This window comes from Peromyscus californicus, unplaced genomic scaffold (genome assembly GCF_007827085.1).
Source record: "Peromyscus californicus insignis strain IS unplaced genomic scaffold, ASM782708v3 Scaffold_13__1_contigs__length_99412109, whole genome shotgun sequence".
NCBI classification, from domain to species: domain Eukaryota; kingdom Metazoa; phylum Chordata; class Mammalia; order Rodentia; family Cricetidae; genus Peromyscus; species Peromyscus californicus.
Genome location: NW_026294424.1, coordinates 8,770,712 through 8,791,191, shown reverse-complemented (window position 1 = coordinate 8,791,191; position 20,480 = coordinate 8,770,712).

Below are 20,480 nucleotides of genomic sequence, written 5' to 3'. Positions count from 1 at the left end.
GGGACTGATATTATGGACTGATATAAGGGAAATGCATTCTGGGAAAGGTAGTTTTTCCGCTAAAGATGACAACATTGACCTGAAACACTTTTGTCAGCTCAAAAATACGTTCATGGTAAACTTAAAATACAGCTTTTAAAAGAATAAGGAGGAAAATCATCTAAGAGTTTAAGTGTCAGTTCCAATGAAAAATTGAAAGGATATGGAACTAGGTGCTTCGCGGTTTGGGGCTCCTTGGTAAAATGCCTTATTTACCCTAATAGTTGTGCAAAGTTTTTACAGTAGTTGGAAGACAAAAAGCTACCTTTAAGAGCAAACAAGCCACTTTAAAGTCCTTAAAGCAAGGGAAAGCAGTTTATACACTGAACGTTGTCTTAGATATGAAGAAACTTATGTGAAATTAAAAATTATTTACCTCTTGAACAAACAGCCTGCAATGAGTGATTCCTTTGCAAATCTAATTAAGGGGATAAGAAACAGGCATTCAAAATGAAATGACTGCTTTATAGATGGGAAACAAGCTTCAGAAAATCTAGCTGTCTTACAAAAGAGTTGCTTCACCTGAAAGTTCCTTATAAAAAATCAATGGTAAATATTACAGCTGCTAATAACATCAGGAGTTAAAGCTAATGAAGTGAAAATACTAAATACAGTTCGGAGCTGTGCCGCTTTTGGCTTTACTAGCTCCTTTAGAAAAATACTTTATATCACCTAATAGCTATGCAGTATTTGGCGAAGAGCTTTACAGCAGCTAAATACGGTAATTTCACTCAGCATGAAGTGAAGTTTTTCCGTAGAACAAACCAAAAGTACTGCTGTAATAGAAACGTTTGTCTGAATTGAAGTACTTAGGGGAACTATTATGAATTTGGGTGAAGGGACAGCCTCTAGTTAAATACCGTTTACCGCTGACAGTGCATCTCTGCCGGTTCCGGAACGGCTGAGAGAACTGGCAACTTTGGAGTGTCTTGTCATCCTGGGAAGGTTATAGTCCCCTAGCAACAACTATCACAATTCTATAACAACAACACTCACTAAATCCCAGTGCTTTATAGCAAAGCTGACTATAAACTCTAAAATTTAGAAATGATGTACGTACTTCCTGTCTAGTTGAGAGAATCTAATAGAGATAGTGATGATAATTAAGAGTAAGAAGTAGAAAAAGATGAAAATAAGATGTGAGTCTGTAAAAATTCTCTTGTTAGATCTGTTAAGAAATCTTTAGGTGTTTGCTAAGTTAAATATATGCTAATGGTAGCCCTATATAAGTTTGTAAAATAGATCTATAGAGTTCCTTTAAGAATATAAGCTTGCGTCGGGCGGTGGTGGCGCACGCCTTTAATCCCAGCACTCGGGAGGCAGAGCCAGGCGGATCTCTGTGAGTTCGAGGCCAGCCTGGACTACCAAGTGAGTTCCAGGAAAGGCGCAAAGCTACACAGAGAAACCCTGTCTCGAAAAACCAAAAAAAAAAAAGAATATAAGCTTGCAAGAAGTATCTACGGTAGTCTTAAGACATGTAGTAATAAGCTTGTAAGAAGTAAAGATGCTAGTTGTAAATGTAAGTTTAAATAAGAAATAAGATGGAATGAACATAAGAAATATATAAGAAGTAATAAGAAATATATTTGCTAAAGTAGTTCTATAGTTTCCTTAAGGAGTATAAATAAGTAGATGTTAATATGTTATATGTGAGTTTGTAAACATGTAAATGTTGAATGTGAGTCTAAATGCTTTGCAAGATATGTTATGTGTTTGCAAAAAAGTGTAAATGTTAAGTGTGTGTCTATTCTTAATGTATATGGTGAAAGAACCTGAGACACACAGAACTTAGTGTCCCAGTAGACTGCAAAGCAGGCAGTCTGAATGGTTTCAAAAATTCCAGAAGCCGCTAAGAAGCTAAGAATGGCGGACGCCAGAACCAGCACAAGGCATCCGCAGCTGAGATCTGTGGAAAATCGATGCAACACAGAAAAACCTGAGCTAACATAAAAAATGGTGCGGTTTAGACTACTACTGTACCTAAAAAGGTCTCTGGCTTGAGAATAAGTTCAGAGACGCTTGTTTGAACAAAAATTAACTGCAAAAAGTTTTGGTTGAAAAACGCCTCTTCATATTTGGAAGTGAAAGCCTGATACTAGAATTTATTTCTTGTTTGAACTTTTTGAACTTAAAATGAGATAAAATTACAAAAAGAATTTGGTTATGGATTTCTCATATTTGGAAGACTAGTACCAGAATTTATCGTTTGAATTTTAAGACTTAAGAAATGAAATGAACAGTAGAGATTTCATTGATATGGGACAATTTTGAGTTTACTTACAGTAATGACCCAGAAACTGTTTTCTGGGACTGGTTTTGTGTTACAAATGGAACTGTTTAAATGGAAAAGTTTGGGTCTTCTAACTAGGTTTGAGATTTTGTTTAAAAAAATATAAAGAAAAGGAGGAGTTATGAGGTTGAATTATGTTTGCAGAAATTATATTTACCCTATTGATATTAATGTACCCTGGTTTTGTGGAGTTAAGGAATATTTAAGTTTGATGTGAATACATTGAAGTTTTCCTATGTTCTGTTAGCAAGAAAATTCAAATGATTGAGTTAAAGTTGTAAGACGGAGAAAATTGTTAACTATATATAGCACCGTATATGCTAATTCAAATGGTTCTGTTAAGAGTTTGCTTTGAGTTATAAGATTGAGAGAATTGTGACTATGTATAGCAATATTTATGTTAACCCGTTAATGGTAATGATGATATTAAGGGATTCTTTAAGTTTGTAGTCGCCTTAAGAGTTTTTGGTTTAGAAAGGGCTTGAGGCAGCTAAGACTGCTGTAGTCACCTTGGACCTAATTCAAAAGAGAAATGCCATCTTTATCATCCTCTACTCCCATACTGGGAGGTGTAACAGCTATGGAGATTGCTGTAAGCCATTAATAGTTACTTTTTTTATATATTAAGAAAGGGGGACCTGTGGGAGCCCGTTCTCAGGTTCCTCGTGGCTTTACCCAGCAGGTCCGCATAGAGGATGATTAGACCACGGGCCTCAGTGCAGGTGTCTGGGATGGTCTGCACTTGGCTGTGCTGGGGGAGGAGGTCTTTTGCTCCACCCCTTGGCGTCTCTATAAAAACCCTGGGGCAGAGACAGTCGGGGCCGTTGGAATAGGTTCCAGGCCCTCTCCAGGCTATCCTTTATTTTCTGTTTATCTCCGAGATATTCTCCGCAATAAATCCTTCTATCTAATATTTCCTGCTGCTCGCACTCAAGAAAACTCTGGGGAACTGTGGGGGTGGTGGGTAAACGCCCCACAAGATGTAACTTTCCACTAAAGGAACATGATTTACAATGATGTTTTACATGATACATTGTTTTCAGTAATAACTACATGTGTCTCTAGTAAATGATTAGATGGAAAGAAAAAGGGTTAAAGTCTATGCAAGTTTTGAGGGTCTAAGAAAATGTTTTAAGATATATAAAGGTCTGAGGATGTAAAGGCTTAAGTAAGTTCTGATATATAAATGCAAGGTTGTAAAGGTATAAGTAAGTAATTGTAGGTATGTAAAATGAAAATGTTTCAGATTTCTTTCCCTTTCTATTCTATTGTTACACTAAGATTTCAAAAGTTCAGAGTTTTAACATTGATCAGTGGAGTTCTGGTAAGCTGGTAGTGCACTGACTACTTACTGTCCAGTCACAAGCTCAAGATTTTAAATTTCCTTTGGTTGTCTTCTGAGTATAGAATTAAAGGTGCTTCTATTGGGCTAAAGACTAAAGACATCTCTGTCCAATCTATATCTGGCTCTCTTTGAGTCTACTCCAGCTGTTTTACAGACACCTGTTACCTGCTTTTTTTTTTTTTTTTTTTTTTTGGTTTTTCGAAATAGGGTTTCTCTGTGTAGCTTTGGAGCCTGTCCTGGAACTCACTCTGTAGCCCAGGCTGTCCTTGAACTCACAGAGATCCGCCTGCCTCTGCCTCCCGAGTGCTGGGATTAAAGGCATGTGCCACCACCGCCCGGCTTTTTTTTTTTGCTTTTTTTTTCTGCTTTTTCTACAATGTGGATTTCAGTACAGATTTCAGTACTAATGCTAAAATATCTAAAACTTTTATGTCTTTTTGTAAACTAAAATATAAAACAATCATGTAAGCTTCAAAGATTCTAGGGAGTCATAAGACTTGGATCCACCTCTCACAGGTCAAAAAGACTCCATATAAGCACAGCCTAAGTTTCCCCACCTGTCTGTTCCTAAGGATGTTGTCTCTCCCCTGGTCTTGGAACACCTCCCTTCCCCCAACTACTAGGACTATGGGCCTGAAAGTTCCAAATGTAAGATTTTCCTTTACTTTCCTAAATTTTAACTTGTGTCTAGTTTATATCTGTCTCAGCAGATTTCCACATATTTGACAGACACTACCCAAGTATGGCAGGCTTTCTTGGACTGCCAGCCCCCAAATCATGACATGGAGACTTATTATAAATTATGAATGCTTGGCCTTTTCTTAGGCATGTTTTTAGCTAGCTTCTTTTTTTTTTTTTTTAACTTAAATCAACCCATTTCTATTAATCTACGTGCTAACCCAAGGCTTGTTTAGGACAAGGACAGTTCATCTATGTACTGTCCATCCTGCTTTCCTGCATCCTCCAAGTCTGGGTGGCTGGTCTCTGGCTGGCTGGCTCCTCTTTTCTCTCTGTCCACCATCTATCCCTCCTCTACCAAGCTATTGGCCGTTTAGCTTTTCATCAGACCAATCAGGTGCCGTAGGCAGGCAAAGTGAAACAGCAACACATCTTGACATAGTTAAACAAATGCAGCATAGACAAAAGCAACACATCTTTACACAGTTAAATATTCTATTCCACAACATCCAGCCATCAGCTGCTGACTACAGCCTGCTCCAAATGACTGTGAGTAGAGGGCTGGGGAGATGGCTCAGGGGCTAAGACTGCCTGCTGCACAACCAGGTAGAGCAGAGTTCAAATCCCATCACCTTGTAAATAACATGCTTAGAGTCCAGCAAGTGGCTGAACTCAGCTGCTGGGTTCAATACCTTCTTCTGGTTTTGTGTTTGAAGGTATACCCATCCACCCACCCATACAAGTATGTGTGTACTCACACAGATACACACAGACACATACACACTCACACAGATACACACAGACACATACACACTCACACAGATACACACACCCACACAGATATATATAGACACTCACAGATACTCACACAAATACCGACACATAGACACTCAGACACACACACTCACACAGATACACATACCCACACTCACACAGATACAAAACACACTCATACACACATACACGGACAACTCAAACACACACACTCACTGACACATACACACTCAAGCACATAAATAAATGATTGTTTTAAAACCAATGTAGATGAGGCAGGGGAGGCTGTTCAGTGGGCACATGCTTGCCTCACAGACACTAGAACCTGAGATGAAAGAACCCATGTACCAGATGGTGCAGCATGCATTTGTACTGCACTCCAGAAATCCATGGGGAGACAAACAGGATGCTCCCCAGAGCTTGCGAGGCAGACAGTCTAGTCAAGTGGGAAAAACTCTGGGTTCACAGTTCAACACAATAAGGCCAGGTGTGACTGCGGAAAACTCCCCAAATCAACCTCAGGTTTCCACGTGTAACACACACACACACACACACACACACACACACACACACACACACACACGTACATCCCTCCCCCAAGTGTGGTAACTAGCCTTGAAAACCCTGATCTCAGCTTGGAGATGGATCAGTTGCAAAGTGCTTACTGGACCAACCTGAAGACCTGAGTTCAGACCTTAGCACCCACCCGAAAGCCACGTGAAAAGACATGGCAGCGGGCATCTGCCACCCCAGTGCTGGGGATGTGGAAATACAAGGATCCTTGGGGCCAGCTGACCTGCCAGGCTAGCTGACACAGTGAGCCCCAATTCACTGACAGACAGTGGCTCAAAGGATAATGGACAGCAATAGAAGACAGTCAACACTGCCCTCCTGTCTCTGCACACACACACACACACACACACACACACACACACACTCATGACCACACTCAGTTGCACATACACTTATACACTATATATATATATATATATATATATGTATATATATATATACACAAAACAAAGAATAACCACTGTGAAGGACCAGAACTCAGCTGTCAATTGTTTATAAGAAATACAAAGCACAGCCAAAGACACCCCAAAACTCAACAAGTGGGGATCAAGCTATTAAGCAAGTGGACTCCCCACAGCATCAGTGTGACTGCTCTCACGGTAGGTAAGAGGAGTGCAAGTCACAGCTCACCAGAAGCAGGTAGAAAGGGCAGGCAGTGATTCCTCAAGAAGATGTAAAATCCATGTTTAAGTGAGAATGTTAGGTCCCCCGTTGCCATAGAAACAAACGCTAACGGCATGGAAGAACAGGTAGGTACCAATCCATCAATAGTGAGAAACTTCAACACCTGACTTTCATCTTTAGATAGAACTTCTAAACTAAAAATAAGAAATTCCAGACTGAAATCATACACAAATTGATTGCACTTAATAGATATCTAAAGAATATCCCATCTGACCAGTAGGGGACATTCTTTTTTGGTGACTAATGGGCCTGTACAAAGTAAGCCATTTTCAAATAAAAACACAAATGGCCAATGAACATTTTAAAATGTGTTCAGCTTCCTTAGCCATTAGAGAAATAAATTTTAAAACTGTTTCGAGATCCCATCTCATGCTAGTCCGAATATCTAGCATCAGGGAAACAGTGACTAGAAATGCTGGCAAGGATGTGGGGAAGGAAGAACTCTAAGGATGCTAAGGGGGAGTGAAGTATGCAGCCACAATATATAGCATATTATATATGATATAGAAACAGCAGTACAGAGGTTTCTCAAAGTCCCACAGTAGAACCACACATGATCCAGGAATCTTTTCTTTTATTAAATTTTTTTCATTATTTTACATACCAACCACAATGTCCCCTCCCTCCTCTCTTCCCCTTCCCTTCCCCCACCTCCCATCCACCCCCTCATCTATTCCTCCTCCCATGGGAGTCAACAAAGCATGACATATCACGCTGAGGCAGGACCAAGCTCCTCCCCCTGCATCAAGGCTGGGCAAGGCCTCCCATCATAGGGAATAGATTCCAAAAAGCCAGCTCATGCGCCAGGGACAGGTCCTGGTCCCAGTCCCATTGCTAGGGGTCCCACAGACAGACCAAGATATACAATTGTCATCCACATGCAGAGGGCTTAGGTCGGTCCCATGCAAGTTCCCTGGCTGTAGGTCTAGAGTCCGTGAGCTCCCACGAGCTCAGGTCAGCTGTCTCTGTGGGTTTCCCCTTCATGACCTTGACCCGCCTTGCTCGTACAGCCCCTCCTCCCTCTCTCCAATGCCTGGTGCTTGGCTGTGGATGATCCAGGTATCTCAATCCTGGATGTGCACACAAAGGGCAGTAGGTCTTAGGGTTAGGGCTACAGCAGAGAAAAATTTGTACATCTGTGTTTACTCTGTCTCAAGACCTAGGAAATGGATTCAGTCTCGATGACCAACAGCATGGGAATGGATAAAGTGAACTGGACATGGTACCAGCTAGACCTTTAATCCCAGCACTTAGGAGGCAGAGACAGGTCTCCAAGTTCGAGGCCAGCCTAGTCTCCATAGAGTTCCAGGCCAGCTAGAGCTACATAGTGAGACTCTGTTTCAAAAAAAAAAAAAAAAAAAAGAAAAGAAAAGAAAAAGTAAAGTGAAGTACATATATAAGAAAATTTAACTATGAGGGAAAATGAAACCTTTTTTCAGAAAAATCAATAAAACTAGAAATTATTACTTTAAGCAATGCAATCCAGACCAAGAAATTACTTCATGCTTCTCTGCATATGGTCTTAGATCTTAATTTATATATAATATATAATGTTAATTGCATTTAACAGAAATCCAAGGAATATTTGTGTATGTGTGTCTGGGTCTCTGTGTGCGTCTGTGTAGTGTGTTGAACAGGAAGATAAATCATATCAGAAAGGGACCAATGATGGGGTGGGGGAAGACTTCATAAAGATGATTTGGGTAGGAAACTCATGACCAGGTGGGGGGGGGGGGGTGGAGAAGAGCTCCAGTTAGTGGGAAAGACAACCAAAAGCCAAACTGTAGTCGAATGAGAATGTCCCCCATAGTCTCTGGCAGCTGAACACATGGTCCCCAGTAGGTGGCTCTTTGGGCAGGTTTGGGTGTACAGCCTTGCTGGAAGAAATGTATCACTGAGCTGGGCTTTGAGATGTAAAAGTCCCCACGGCTTTCAGTTGGCTCCCTCCCCCGGCTTTGTGCCGTGGTTCAAGAAGTGAGCCGCCATGCCTGCAGCTTGTACCTCAGCTCCACCATAATGGACTCATCTCTCTGGCACCTTAAGCCAAAATAAATTCTACCCCCTTATGGTCATGGTGTTTTTTTTTTTGGTTTTTTTTTTTTTTTTTTGATTTTTGATTTTTCGAGACAGGGTTTCTCTGTGTAGCTTTGCGCCTTTCCTGGGACTCACTTGGTAGCCCAGGCTGGCCTCGAACTCACAGAGATCCGCCTGGCTCTGCCTCCCGAGTGCTGGGATTAAAGGCGTGCGCCACCACCGCCCGGCGGTCATGGTGTTTTATCACAGCAACAGAAAACTAGTACAAAAGTACACATGACAATCCTATAAGAAAATGCACTGGCTTGTGTACTAATATAAAAAACTTAGAAAACAAAACAATTCTCAGTTTAAAAGACCCTGTGCCTACAAACATGCAATGTACAGAGGGAATCACTGAGAGCTGAGTCCTTCCTTCCCCTTACTGTCGTCCCCACCCCGCTGCCCCTTGACAGCCCCCTTGGGCTGCACTGCCCCGCCACGTGTTTACTGGTTCCGAGAACCTGTGTCTCTGTCACAGTGTTGATCATGTGGTTTTGGGGTCCTGATTGTTTTTTCCATTTAACAAAAGGCTTCCTGAGGGAAACGGCTCTCTCTTGACCTCCAGGGTTGCTAACTTCAGCTCGTGAAGATGGAGGTTTTGAATAGTTTATTGAATTAATAAGCTCGGTTGTCTCGACCGCAGAGTATCTCAATGTGTCATCCAAACCACATTTCTGTCTCTTAAAGTGACACGTCCTGCAAAGAACATTCCATGCTCATCTGTTTGAGAAATGACACAAAACTATGCAGCAAAGGTCTACTACTATAGAGCCTGGGTAACTCGGTCCATATGTGACAAGGCATTTTTGTGACAAGCACTTACATTTGAGGGAGTAGAGTCTCGGGACATGGTGTACAGAGCTTTCCAATTACACGGGCATCCCTCTGGTCTGTGGTAGGCACTCTTGGTTTCTTCTGTCTGTGTTGTCTGCAGCCTGGTCCCAGGGCCAAGAGCTCACTTCCCATAGCTCACTGAGGGAGGGATCTGCTAACTGCCTGCTGTGTTTGCATGAATGATGTCTTGAGGGAAAGTGTATGAGCTTGCCTCTTAGTAACACCTCCTTGGATGCACTGGGTTCATAACACACATAGGGTGTTGCTTCTCAGTGTATACAGTTAAGACAAACGATAACATGAATTCCTCTCTTCCCAAAGAGACAAAAGACAACAACTAACTAACTGGGACGAAAGTCAATGAAGAAAGCGACATAAAGTTAGTGAACAAAACATCATAAATAAGTAAGCGAAGATTTGACACAAAGGTGGACCAAAAGACACTAATAAGGAAAGAATTGAGACCAGTGGCAATCATTTTTTCAAAAAGAAAAGGGAGAAACAGAAAAGAAGACAAACAAAACAAAACAAAACATTTCCTAAGGAAGATAAACCAGAAGTCACTTGAAGTCCTGAAACTTACCATACTTCACAGACCATGTGGGCATGTGGCTGTTGTAATGAATGCAGCTCTAATGTATAGCAATGATCACTAAAAAAAAAAGTGGTGATATTTACGATGTTCCCGAGTTGAAATAACCGTTGTTCCATTCCTAAAGCCACAGGTGCCATCCTGCAGAGTCTCATGCTCTCAACAGCCAGGAGTCTGGACCCTAGGAATCCATCTATTCTCCCCATCAACTGAGCCAGGCAGGAAAGGCCAGGTTTGTTGCTAGGGGAGGGCTTTATTGCTGGGGGAAGGGCTTTGTTGCTAGGGGGAGGGATTTGTTGCTAGGGGGAGGGATTTGTTGCTAGGGGGAGGGCTGGCTTTCAGGGCTTCGCCAGCTTCAGCTTTTCAGTATAGTTTACTGAATGCTATTTTTCTTAGGGTGGGAAAAGGGACACATAGTTAGGAAAGCCAAGAAGTGGTAAGGTTTGGTATCTTCAGCTCCAGTTGTGTGACATTTGAATCACAGACGACTTAGAAAATACAAGTGAATACTTCCATTTGGAAGAGGAAATGAAATTACTTGAAAAGCATATGGTTTAAGAACACTGATTTGCATCAGGCGGTGGTGGCACAGGCCTTTAATCCCAGCACTTGGGAGGCAGAGGCAGGTGGATTTCTGAGTTCAAGGCCAGCCTGGTCTACAGAGCAAGTTCTAGGATGGCCAAGGAATACACAGAGAAATCCTGTCCCGAAAAACCAACCAACAAAACAAACAAACAAAACACTGATTTGCAAAATATATTCAACTGAAAAAAATTAAAAACACAACCAAAAAAAAAAAAAAAAAAAACAAAACAGGTCTATAGATCAAGATCCAGGATAGGTACAAAAACAACACAGAAAAACCCTGTCTCGAAAAAAACAAACAAAAAAGAAAAGAAAAGAAAAATGAAATAACACAAACCTACACAAAACTAAATTTAAAAAATGAAATAAGAAGGTCGGAAAAGACAGCGCTGTCAGTTACGCAATTACATACACAATATACCGAGGGCAGAAAATGTACATTTATAATAATATATGCAAGTCATTTCCCTCATATGAATGTGCATTGGTACACAGAATTAAAAGATCTCAATAGAAAACAAAAATGGAAAATATTACAAAACTACAATTTTTTTTAAAAGAAAATGTTACAGGAAAGCTCCTTTTGAAAATAATTCCTAAGTGTTGACATTGTGAGTCGAGGCTGGTGCTGTGCTCCTAGAGTCCAAGCCGTTTGGATGTGAGCAGGAAGGTCATTTGAGCCAAATGGGTTTTCTGATTTTAAAGCTTTAAAGTGTTTTAAATTTTATGTGAATGAGTGGTTTTGGCTGCATGTATGTCTGCTGCAGCAGAGGCCGGAAGCGGGCCCCAGATCCCCTGGAGCTGGAGTTACACTGTGAGTGGGTACTCGGTTCTGGGAAATGAACAGCAAGTCCTCTTAACCACTGAGCTGCCCATCTCTCCAGCCTTGAGCCAGTCTAAGGAAAATATGGTCAACACATTGAGAACCTGCTTTAGATAATTTTAAAATATAAACTTATATGATAGTACAATTAAGCTTTTAAAAAGAAAAAACACAAAGAAAAAACAAAAACCTATTTTAAAATTATCCTGGTTTTCCTATGCCTAATCAGCATCCTGATGGATCACTTTTCCTACTTGAACCACACGCAAATGTAGTTTAAAACTGGACAAATAATCTAATAAATAGCATATATTTACTACTGTTAAAATTGCATGCCGGGCGGTGGTGGCGCACGCCTTTAATCCCAGCACTTGGGAGGCAGAGCCAGGTGGATCTCTATGAGTTCGAGGCCAGCATGGGCTACCAAGTGAGTCCCAGGAAAGGCGCAAAGCTACACAGAGAAACCCTGTCTCGAAAAACCAAAAAAAAAAAAAAAAAAAAAAATTGCAGACATTAGTTTTTGCATACTTAGCAAATCCTTAGCAGTTTGGATCCAGTAGCCATACTAAGAGTGAACAATGTGGGGGGAATCTGGTGGACGGACTTTTGGCAAATGTAGTACTGGGTTGACACCAAAATAAAAGCATGTCATGCATACAACTGACCCATACATTTATATATTGCTAATAATATTTATTTTATTTCCTTTTTTCTTTTTTCTGTTTTTTGTCTTTTCAAGACAGGGTTTCTCTGGGTTGCCTCAGCTGTCCTGGAACTCACTCTGTAGACCAGGCTGGCCTTGAACTCGTAGAGATTCCTAGAGATGTGCCCCCAGTGCTGGGATTACAAGTTTGCACCACCACTGCCTGGTATCAATTGTTTTTCTTAAGCTAAGACTACTTTTGTAAATACTGCAATGATAAAAGTTTCATTTTATTACTATGAAATGAGAAATAGAATTAGGGGACCAAAACTGTCTACTCCAGAATGAAAACTAGACCATTTCTAATAGAGAGAAAGACAAGTTGGAAAAATAAGTATTGTTTCAGCTTTTTCTTTCTTTTTTTTTTTTTTTTTTTGGTTTTTCGAGATAGGGTTTCTCTGTGTAGCTTTGCACCTCTCCTGGAACTCACTTGGTAGTCCAGGCTGGCCTCGAACTCACAGAGATCTGCCTGGCTCTGCCTCCCGAGTGCTGGGATTAAAGGTGTGCACCACCACCGCCCGGCAGCTTTTTCTTTCTTAAAAAAGATTTACTTATTTATTATTATTTTTTTTTTTAAAGATTTATTTATTACATATACAGTGTTCTGCATACATGTATCCCTGCAGGCCAGATGAGGGCACCAGATCTCATTACAGATGGTTGTGAGCCACCATGTGGTTGCTGGGAATTGAACTCAGGACCTCTGGAAGAGCAGCCAGTGCTCTTAACCTCTGAGCCATCTCTCCAGCCCTTACTTATTTATTATTAATTAATTAATTAATTTATTTATTTATTTATTTATTTATTTATTTATTTATTCTGTATGTATGTATGCCTGCAGGCTTCAAGAGGGCACCAGATCTCATTATAGATGGCTGTGAGCCACCATGTAGTTCCTGGGAATCTGGAAGAGCAGCCAGTGCTCTTAACCTCTGAGCCATCTTTCCAGTCCCTTTGCTTCAGCTTTTTTTTTTTTTTTTTTTTTTTTCAAGACAGGGTTTCTCTGTGTAGCTTTGCGCCTTTCCTGGAACTTGCTTTGGAGACCAGGCTGGCCTTGAACTCATAGACATCTGCCTGGCTCTGCCTCCCGAGTGCTGGGATTAAAGGCGTGTGCCACCACTACCTGGCTGCTTCAGCTTTTAATCAAGAGAAAGAATTGGTCCTTAGAATGCTAGACAGCAATGCACAATATGAAGACACTTAATGAAAAGACACTCGTGTAAAATCCCAATCTAAAGGCACAGCTGGAAGACGCCGAGGACCCAGCAAACCTTCGCGAGTTATGGCCCTCCTCTAAGGTGTTCCCTTTTCTTTTATGACAGAGCTCCCCAGGTGACAGAAAATCACCCCAGAGTACACATCTTAAACACACATTACTATAAGGAAAAGGAATTTAAGGTACATTTAAAATATTCAATATAGTTAATTGCTAGTATATTCCTATTTTTTCTTCACATTGAAATATATTAAAAATGTTGTTCATGTGCAAAACTTTATTCTAGGAACTAAACGTGACCCATCATCAGGTAGGTTTCTTACCTTCTGCTAGCTCTTAGTGTGCAGGAAACTTAAGATGAATATTTAAGTGAGTAAGTAAAAGCCTTCTAAAATTTAAAACATTAAATGTGAAACTCAGAATGTGAGCTAAGCACAAAAACTCAGAAATTATATTTCTACTCCATGGTTGAATCTCTGCTTGTGCAGCTTGTAACTATTTGGGCAAAAAAAAATGTATTATTTAATTCTACAGACTTTATTACTTTATTAAAAGTAGATTCTTCTCTCCATACAATACATCCCTACCACAGTTTCCTCTCCTTCCATCCCTCCCAGTCTTGCCCTCTCCCCAAGATACACTCCTCCTCCTCTTCGCTTCAGAAAAGCGCAGGTCTCCAAGAAACAACAACCAGCCAGCCCACGGTAAGATACAATAAGACAGGGCAAAAGCCCTGATACCGAAGCTGGACAAGGCAAGTCAATGGGAGGAGAAGATTCCCAAGAGCAGGCCGAAGAGTCAGAGACACACCCCCTCTCACCGTTAGGAGTCCCACAAAACCACCAAGCTAACAGTAACAACATACGCAAAGGACCTGGTGCAGATCCTTACAGGCCCTGTACTTGTGTTCACTTAAGTAAATCAATGTGAAAAATACAGGGCAATCTCTAGTATAAATTTTGATGGGCTTTAATTGTAATTCCCCATAATTTCTTATGTTATTCAATACAGAAACAAAGGTCAAAACCAAGAACACATTCTGTCAAAAACAATAAAAAATGAATCCAAAGTTTTGGAGGAGAAAGAAACTATATCCAAGGATTGTTCTGAAATCGGAGGCCCACCCATCAGCTGTTGGATAAGTTTTCAGTTTCCTTATAACTTTGAAACATGAATATAATGAAAGTCACACCATTTTCTTCATTTTTTAAATCTTTTTACTTTTATTTTTTTATTTGATGTGTAGAGTGCTTGCCTGCATGTCTGAATGTGCACACGTGCGTGCAGTGCCTGTGGAGGTCAGAAGACGTCGTCAGATTCCATGGGACTGGAGTTACAGATGTTTGTGAGCCTGGGTACTGGGAACCGAACCTGGGTCCTCTGCAAGAGCAACAAGTGCTCTTAACCACTGAGCCATCTCTCTAGCCCCCAGTAAAATAAATTAAACCACAACAATGTATATTTATCCCAAAGTTCCTGGCTCAAATTTCAGATTTGCTTTATTGTGAAAACTATGCTTTATAAAATTCTTTCTGTTATGTATTTTCCGTACCTGAATCCAACCCCCACTACTTCAGAGTATTTACTACCTCTGGCATTTCTCAAAATAAAACAAACAAGCAGGCCCCAAAACAAAAACCCAACTGGTCATAACTAATAAAAGTTTTTCTCTGGTCAACTTTTGAGATGCAATGATATAGACCATTGCTGAGTTTAAGAATAAATAATAAGAAATCCAAATTCAGAGAGAGAAAATTAATCTCACAAAGGGGCATTTTACCTTGGAGCTGAAGCTACATTCATCATCTTCTGTTGCAGGCGTGGGAGTTCTAGGTTTGTGGGCGAGGCTTAAGAATAAAAAATGAAGAAGAAGAGGGTGTTTCAGTGATCAGTTATTTGTATACTAGATGCTATTTCTTTAGAGATATTTAAATTTGATCTCTGTTAAAAACAAGGGAACAAGCAATTGTTCTGCTTCAACTCTCCCTATTATTTATGGAGACTCGTTCATTTATCCATGACAAAGAATGGTAGACCATACATTGGCAGAGCCCCAAAATAACCTGTCTTCACAAATTTCCTCTATTGAAGACAGAAATGAAAACCCACCTATTGGCACCCATATATTTTAGCTGCCAGAATTGAAAAAAAAAAATACAAGACAAGGCTCAAATATATAGTGTTCCTTCCTTGCTGTCTCCCATTTAGTGACTGTAATTCAAAGTTGGACATCTTGATTCTTCATAGCTGAAACCACAGACTGAAAGATGCCAGTGTTTTGCATCACCTTAAAACAGCACAGAATCTCCCCAGAGGGAACCACAGAAATACTGGAAAGCCGACGGGCAATAATTAAAGATCATATGTCTACACCGTTACTGACAATATTCTCTTCTGAAAGATTAAAATATTAAAAATTATAAAAACCAAGGGCATCAAGAGCATGGTGGGGGAATCTACAGAGACAACCAAACCAAGCTAGTGAGAACTCAGGAACTTTAGCCCAACAGCTGCGGAGCTTACCCGGGACCAGACTAGACCCTCTACATAGGGGAGGCAGTTGTGAAGCTTGGTCTGTTTAAGGAGCCCCTGGCAGTGGGATCAGGATCTATCCCTGGTACATGAGCTGGCTTTTTGGAGCCCATTACCTGTGGTGGGACACCTTGCACAGCCTTGATGGGAGTTGGGGGCGCTTGGACCTGCCTCAACTGAATGTACCAGGCTTTGCTGATTCTTTGTGGGAGGCCTTACCTTTTTGGAGGAGGGGATGGGGGGGGTGGAGCGGGGGAGGTAGGCTGGGGGGCAGCAGGAGGAGGGATGAGAGGGGAATCTGTGGTTGGTATGTAAAATGAATAAAAAGTCTCTTAATAAGAAAAAATTATAAAAACCAATTAGTTTTCTTCAGATAACCTTCATTTTCAGCTCTTCACAAACCAGCAAACAATAAAAACCCCTCTCGGGCACATGTTCACTAGAGGGAGACTGTGGGAAAGTAGCACCATGGTGGAGCCTCTAACTCCCCAGGAATATATTCCCTCCTAAGCACTCACACTCCAAGATCCTCTTTCTTCAGGGATCAGTCACAGTCTCTGTGGCAAAGCATCGTGATAAAAATGTCCCTTGCATTCTGAAAGACTGGAACTTCTGCTAGACCTCATAGCCAGAGTTAATAATATACCTTGAGGTCACCTAAGCGCTAAGACTGCTGTCCTACTGTGTGTTCAGCCTTTGTTTAACCTGCTTTTAAAAAGAGCCAAGGGCCGGGCGGTAGTGGCGCACGCCTTTAATCCTAGCACTCGGGAGGCAGAGCCAGGCGGATCTCTGTGAGTTCGAGGCCAGCCTGGGCTACCAAGTGAGTCCCAGGAAAGGCGCAAAGCTACACAGAGAAACCCTGTCTCGAAAAAACCAAAAAAAAAAAAAAAAAAAAAAAAAAAAAAAAAAAAAAAGAGCCAAGGGCTGGAGAGACGGCTCAGAGGTTAAGAGCACTGGCTGCTCTTCCAGAGGACCCGGGTTCAATCCCCAGCACCCATATGGCAGCTCACAACTGTTTGTAACTCCAGTTCCAGGAGAGCTGATGGCCTCCTCTAGCCTCCACGGGAACTAGGCACAGACATACATGCAGGCAAATCATCCACACACATAAAATAACAACAAATAAATCTTAAAAAAAAAAAAAAAGAACCATGTAACAATCACCCTCACTTGGCTTGGGTTTCCCATATTATCAATGTTTACAACCTACGCTAATGCATAACTGTAATCTTAAATTATTTACTACTCCATGCCCCTGCCCCAGGTAATACATGTGTATCATTTTCTGAAAGCAACAAATACAGAGGTTAAAAGCAATCTTCGAAAGCGAATAGTCACCATAAATGTTAAACATGACACGTGGATAACTGGTTGGTAAACAATGATGTCTGTAGTACTGATTGTTGTCTGAGTCAGTCAGAGTCAATAACTTAATCCCTTGTAAAACCCTGTTAAAGATTTTTTGTAAACTATCCCATCCCATGTGATGCGTTCTGTGTTGTTCAATAAAGACAGAAAAAAAGTCCCTTTGTCAAGGGAGACACACACACAGGGGTCATGAAGTAGAGGACTCAAATATGGACTTGTTCTTGGCTAAATGTCCCCAAGGGAAGCACTTTTCTTTCTTTCCTCAAAGGAACATCAGGGCATTATTGGTGACTCAGAGTCCATCCCCAGTGCATTTAAGCCACACGTTCTCTGACCTTAAACCTCAGTCCTGTGAAAGCATAGATTCCTGAGGTAAGGATCGACTCAGATGATTAAGATTACAGGCCGTATTTCCTGAGCCTGCTAAATACCCTGGGTCTCAGCACCCGGCCTCAGGTTGACCTGATGTGACTTCTCTCGGCCATTGATTCAATTTGCATTTTCCTAGGTGACCATCAATAAATTACCACTGAAGTGGGTGAGAGACTCATTGAGTACCTGAAATCACTTTAGCATCATTTAACAGAAATCTTGAGTTTTGTCCGTTTCTACAGTCTAACAAAAAAGAGCCTTTCCCCTGAACTCTTTTGAAGTCTTTATTCTAACATGGTCTTCCAGATTCCCCAACGTTCTGTATCAAGAATTTCCACATTATTATTATTATTATTATTATTATTATTTTTTTTTTTTTTGGTTTTTCGAGACAGGGTTTCTCTGTGTAGCTTTGCGCCTTTCCTGGAACTCGCTTTGGAGACCAGGCTGGCCTCGAACTCACAGAGATCCGCCTGGCTCTGCCTCCCGAGTGCTGGGATTAAAGACGTGCGCCACCACCGCCCGGCGAATTTCCACATTATTTTTACCACATGTGATACAATCCCCTGAAGTGCTCATGTCTTTCCTAAAATCGTGCCCATAACTTTTTCCTTACAAAGCCAGTTCTGTTAATTCTGTTGGTAAAGCCCAGAGTGAACTCATTGTTATTTCCATCCTGATCCTCTTCACCCACCATCTTACTAAAATACTCATCACCAGTGAGGGGGCTACTGGCCATAGACTGAAGAGTCTCATTGCTGCCTCTTAGTATACCCAAAGAAGTCATTTCAGAATCTTTTGGTTCCAGGTTCTTCAACAGAGCAGTCATGTGGGGAAGATTCTAAACACAGGTTCAAGTACCTGTGGGTAGTTTGATTAGTCTCCAGCGCTCCCTAAAGTTATGAAACTGTACAAGCAAAGGAATACTTAGCAGCCAGACATAAAATAATGAAAGAGAAGCCAAAAGAAATAATCATCATGAAGGTAGTATATTCATTGGAAAAGAAAATAGACTAGAAAAAAAAGTGGCTGAGGAACTAGACTGATATGGCAGCTCGTGTCAGTAAGTAGAGAAGTCAATGAAAATGCCTTCCAAAGAGATTTTTGAATATTACTTATACAACATTTAAATATTCTTCACTTCTATAGAATAATTATGTGTCAACACTATGTACTATGGCCACATGTTAGTGAGAGCTTCTCTAAAACCTTTAACTGCTAAAAACAAGGCAATGCTTACCAACACAGCATACATTAAAATACTGGATTATGATGAAGCATGGGAGAAAAACTCAACGCTATGTCTAAATTTGACCTTCTGAATTGGTGTTATATAGAGCTGTATTTTTGTCCTTTCAATCTCTGCAGAGGAAGAGAGGACAGCTTTGAAGAGCTAGGCAGGCAGGCAGTCAAATCATGGGTCAGGTACACATCAATGACAGGATTATGAACCAGTTAAGCAGTCTTCAAATAAGAGTAGCCAATTATGGGGAGAAGTGGTGGGTTTGTTTGTTTGTTTGTTTGTTTGTTCTGGAGACAGAGTTTCTCTTTGTAGCCTTGGCTGTTCTGAAACTCACTCTGTAGACCAGGCTGGCCTCAGACTCACAGAAATCCACCTGCCTCTGCCTCCAGAGTGCAGGGATTAAAGGCGTGCACCACCACTGTTCAGCATGAGCAGTACATTTAAATTGGACACTTTACATACATTCTGTGATTTCTCTGAGATGGCAAGTAGTATGTACATCATATAGAGTCTAGCCCAGAGAATACACAACAAATAATAGTTTCTTTTCTCTGCATTCACTTAAGACTGCCTTACACAATTAAATTAATCAAATCTTACCTTGTTTTAGAGTAACATTCAGGACATGTATCTGCTTCTGAAGATAGAGGAAAACTATATTTTAAATCAACAAAATGAATAGAAAGAAGAAAATGGGGAAATACAATCTTTACATTAAATGGCATCTTTTGTAGCGTGATTCTCCTTAGAACCACACCTGGCTGAGTGTTCTACCAGGAAGATCAATTAGATCAGTGGCTGGAAGCTAATGCATTGGGAGCTCTTAAATTAACTTCTTATATGTTTCCAATGAAAGGTGGAAGAGAGAAACGTCTCAAAATGTAATCCATGAAAGTAAATGTTGCTGCTCAACCCCACAGTCACAAGGGAACCCTGCCAGACTGAAAGCAAACTGCGCGGCCTGCAAAAGCAGAAACTGCTGTGTCTTAATGGCTCTGTGGTCTTCTGAACCAACGACACTAGGGACAATTCTGTTCATAGTTTGTTATTACAAAACATGGCTTCTCCAGATTTTCATTCAAAACCGTGCTGTGTAAGATGAAGAGTGAGATCACAGGAAGACTGGTTTGCGGGCACTGTGTGGCATGGCAGGGGGAGGGTCTCTCCGGACCTCTCTCTCCCTGGGGCTGTCCCGGGAAGATGCTAACAGCCTCTTCCATTTTGCCTCCAATGGAAAGATCTCACGGAAAGAGCATCCCTTTATATCTTTATCCATTCTTAACCATAACCAATAGACAGATGCCTAGAAAGGCACTGTAGAGATTCAAGAAAGTTGGCATATGATAGGAAAACTGTAGAAACAAAACTCTTGGAGCTGAAGGTGGCTCAGCAGTTGAGAGCACTGACTGCTCCTCCGGAGGACCTGAGCTCAGTTCTCAGAACCCACATGGCAGTTTAGAACCACCTGTAATCCAGTTCCAGGGACTCTGGCGCCCTCTTTTGGCCTCTGGGAGCATATGGTACACAGGCATCTATGCAGGCAAGGCACCCATAAACATTAATTTAAGATAAAATTTTAAAAAACTATTATCTTGATTAAGCTTTCAGATTGTAGCAGTAATTGTGTGATGGTGGCTTTTAATTGTCAACTTGACGCAGTTGGTGGGGTATCTCAGTGAGGGATTGTCTAGATTAGCTTGTCCTGTGGTCACATCTGGGGATTACCTTTTCTTTGTTAACTGGGAAGACACTG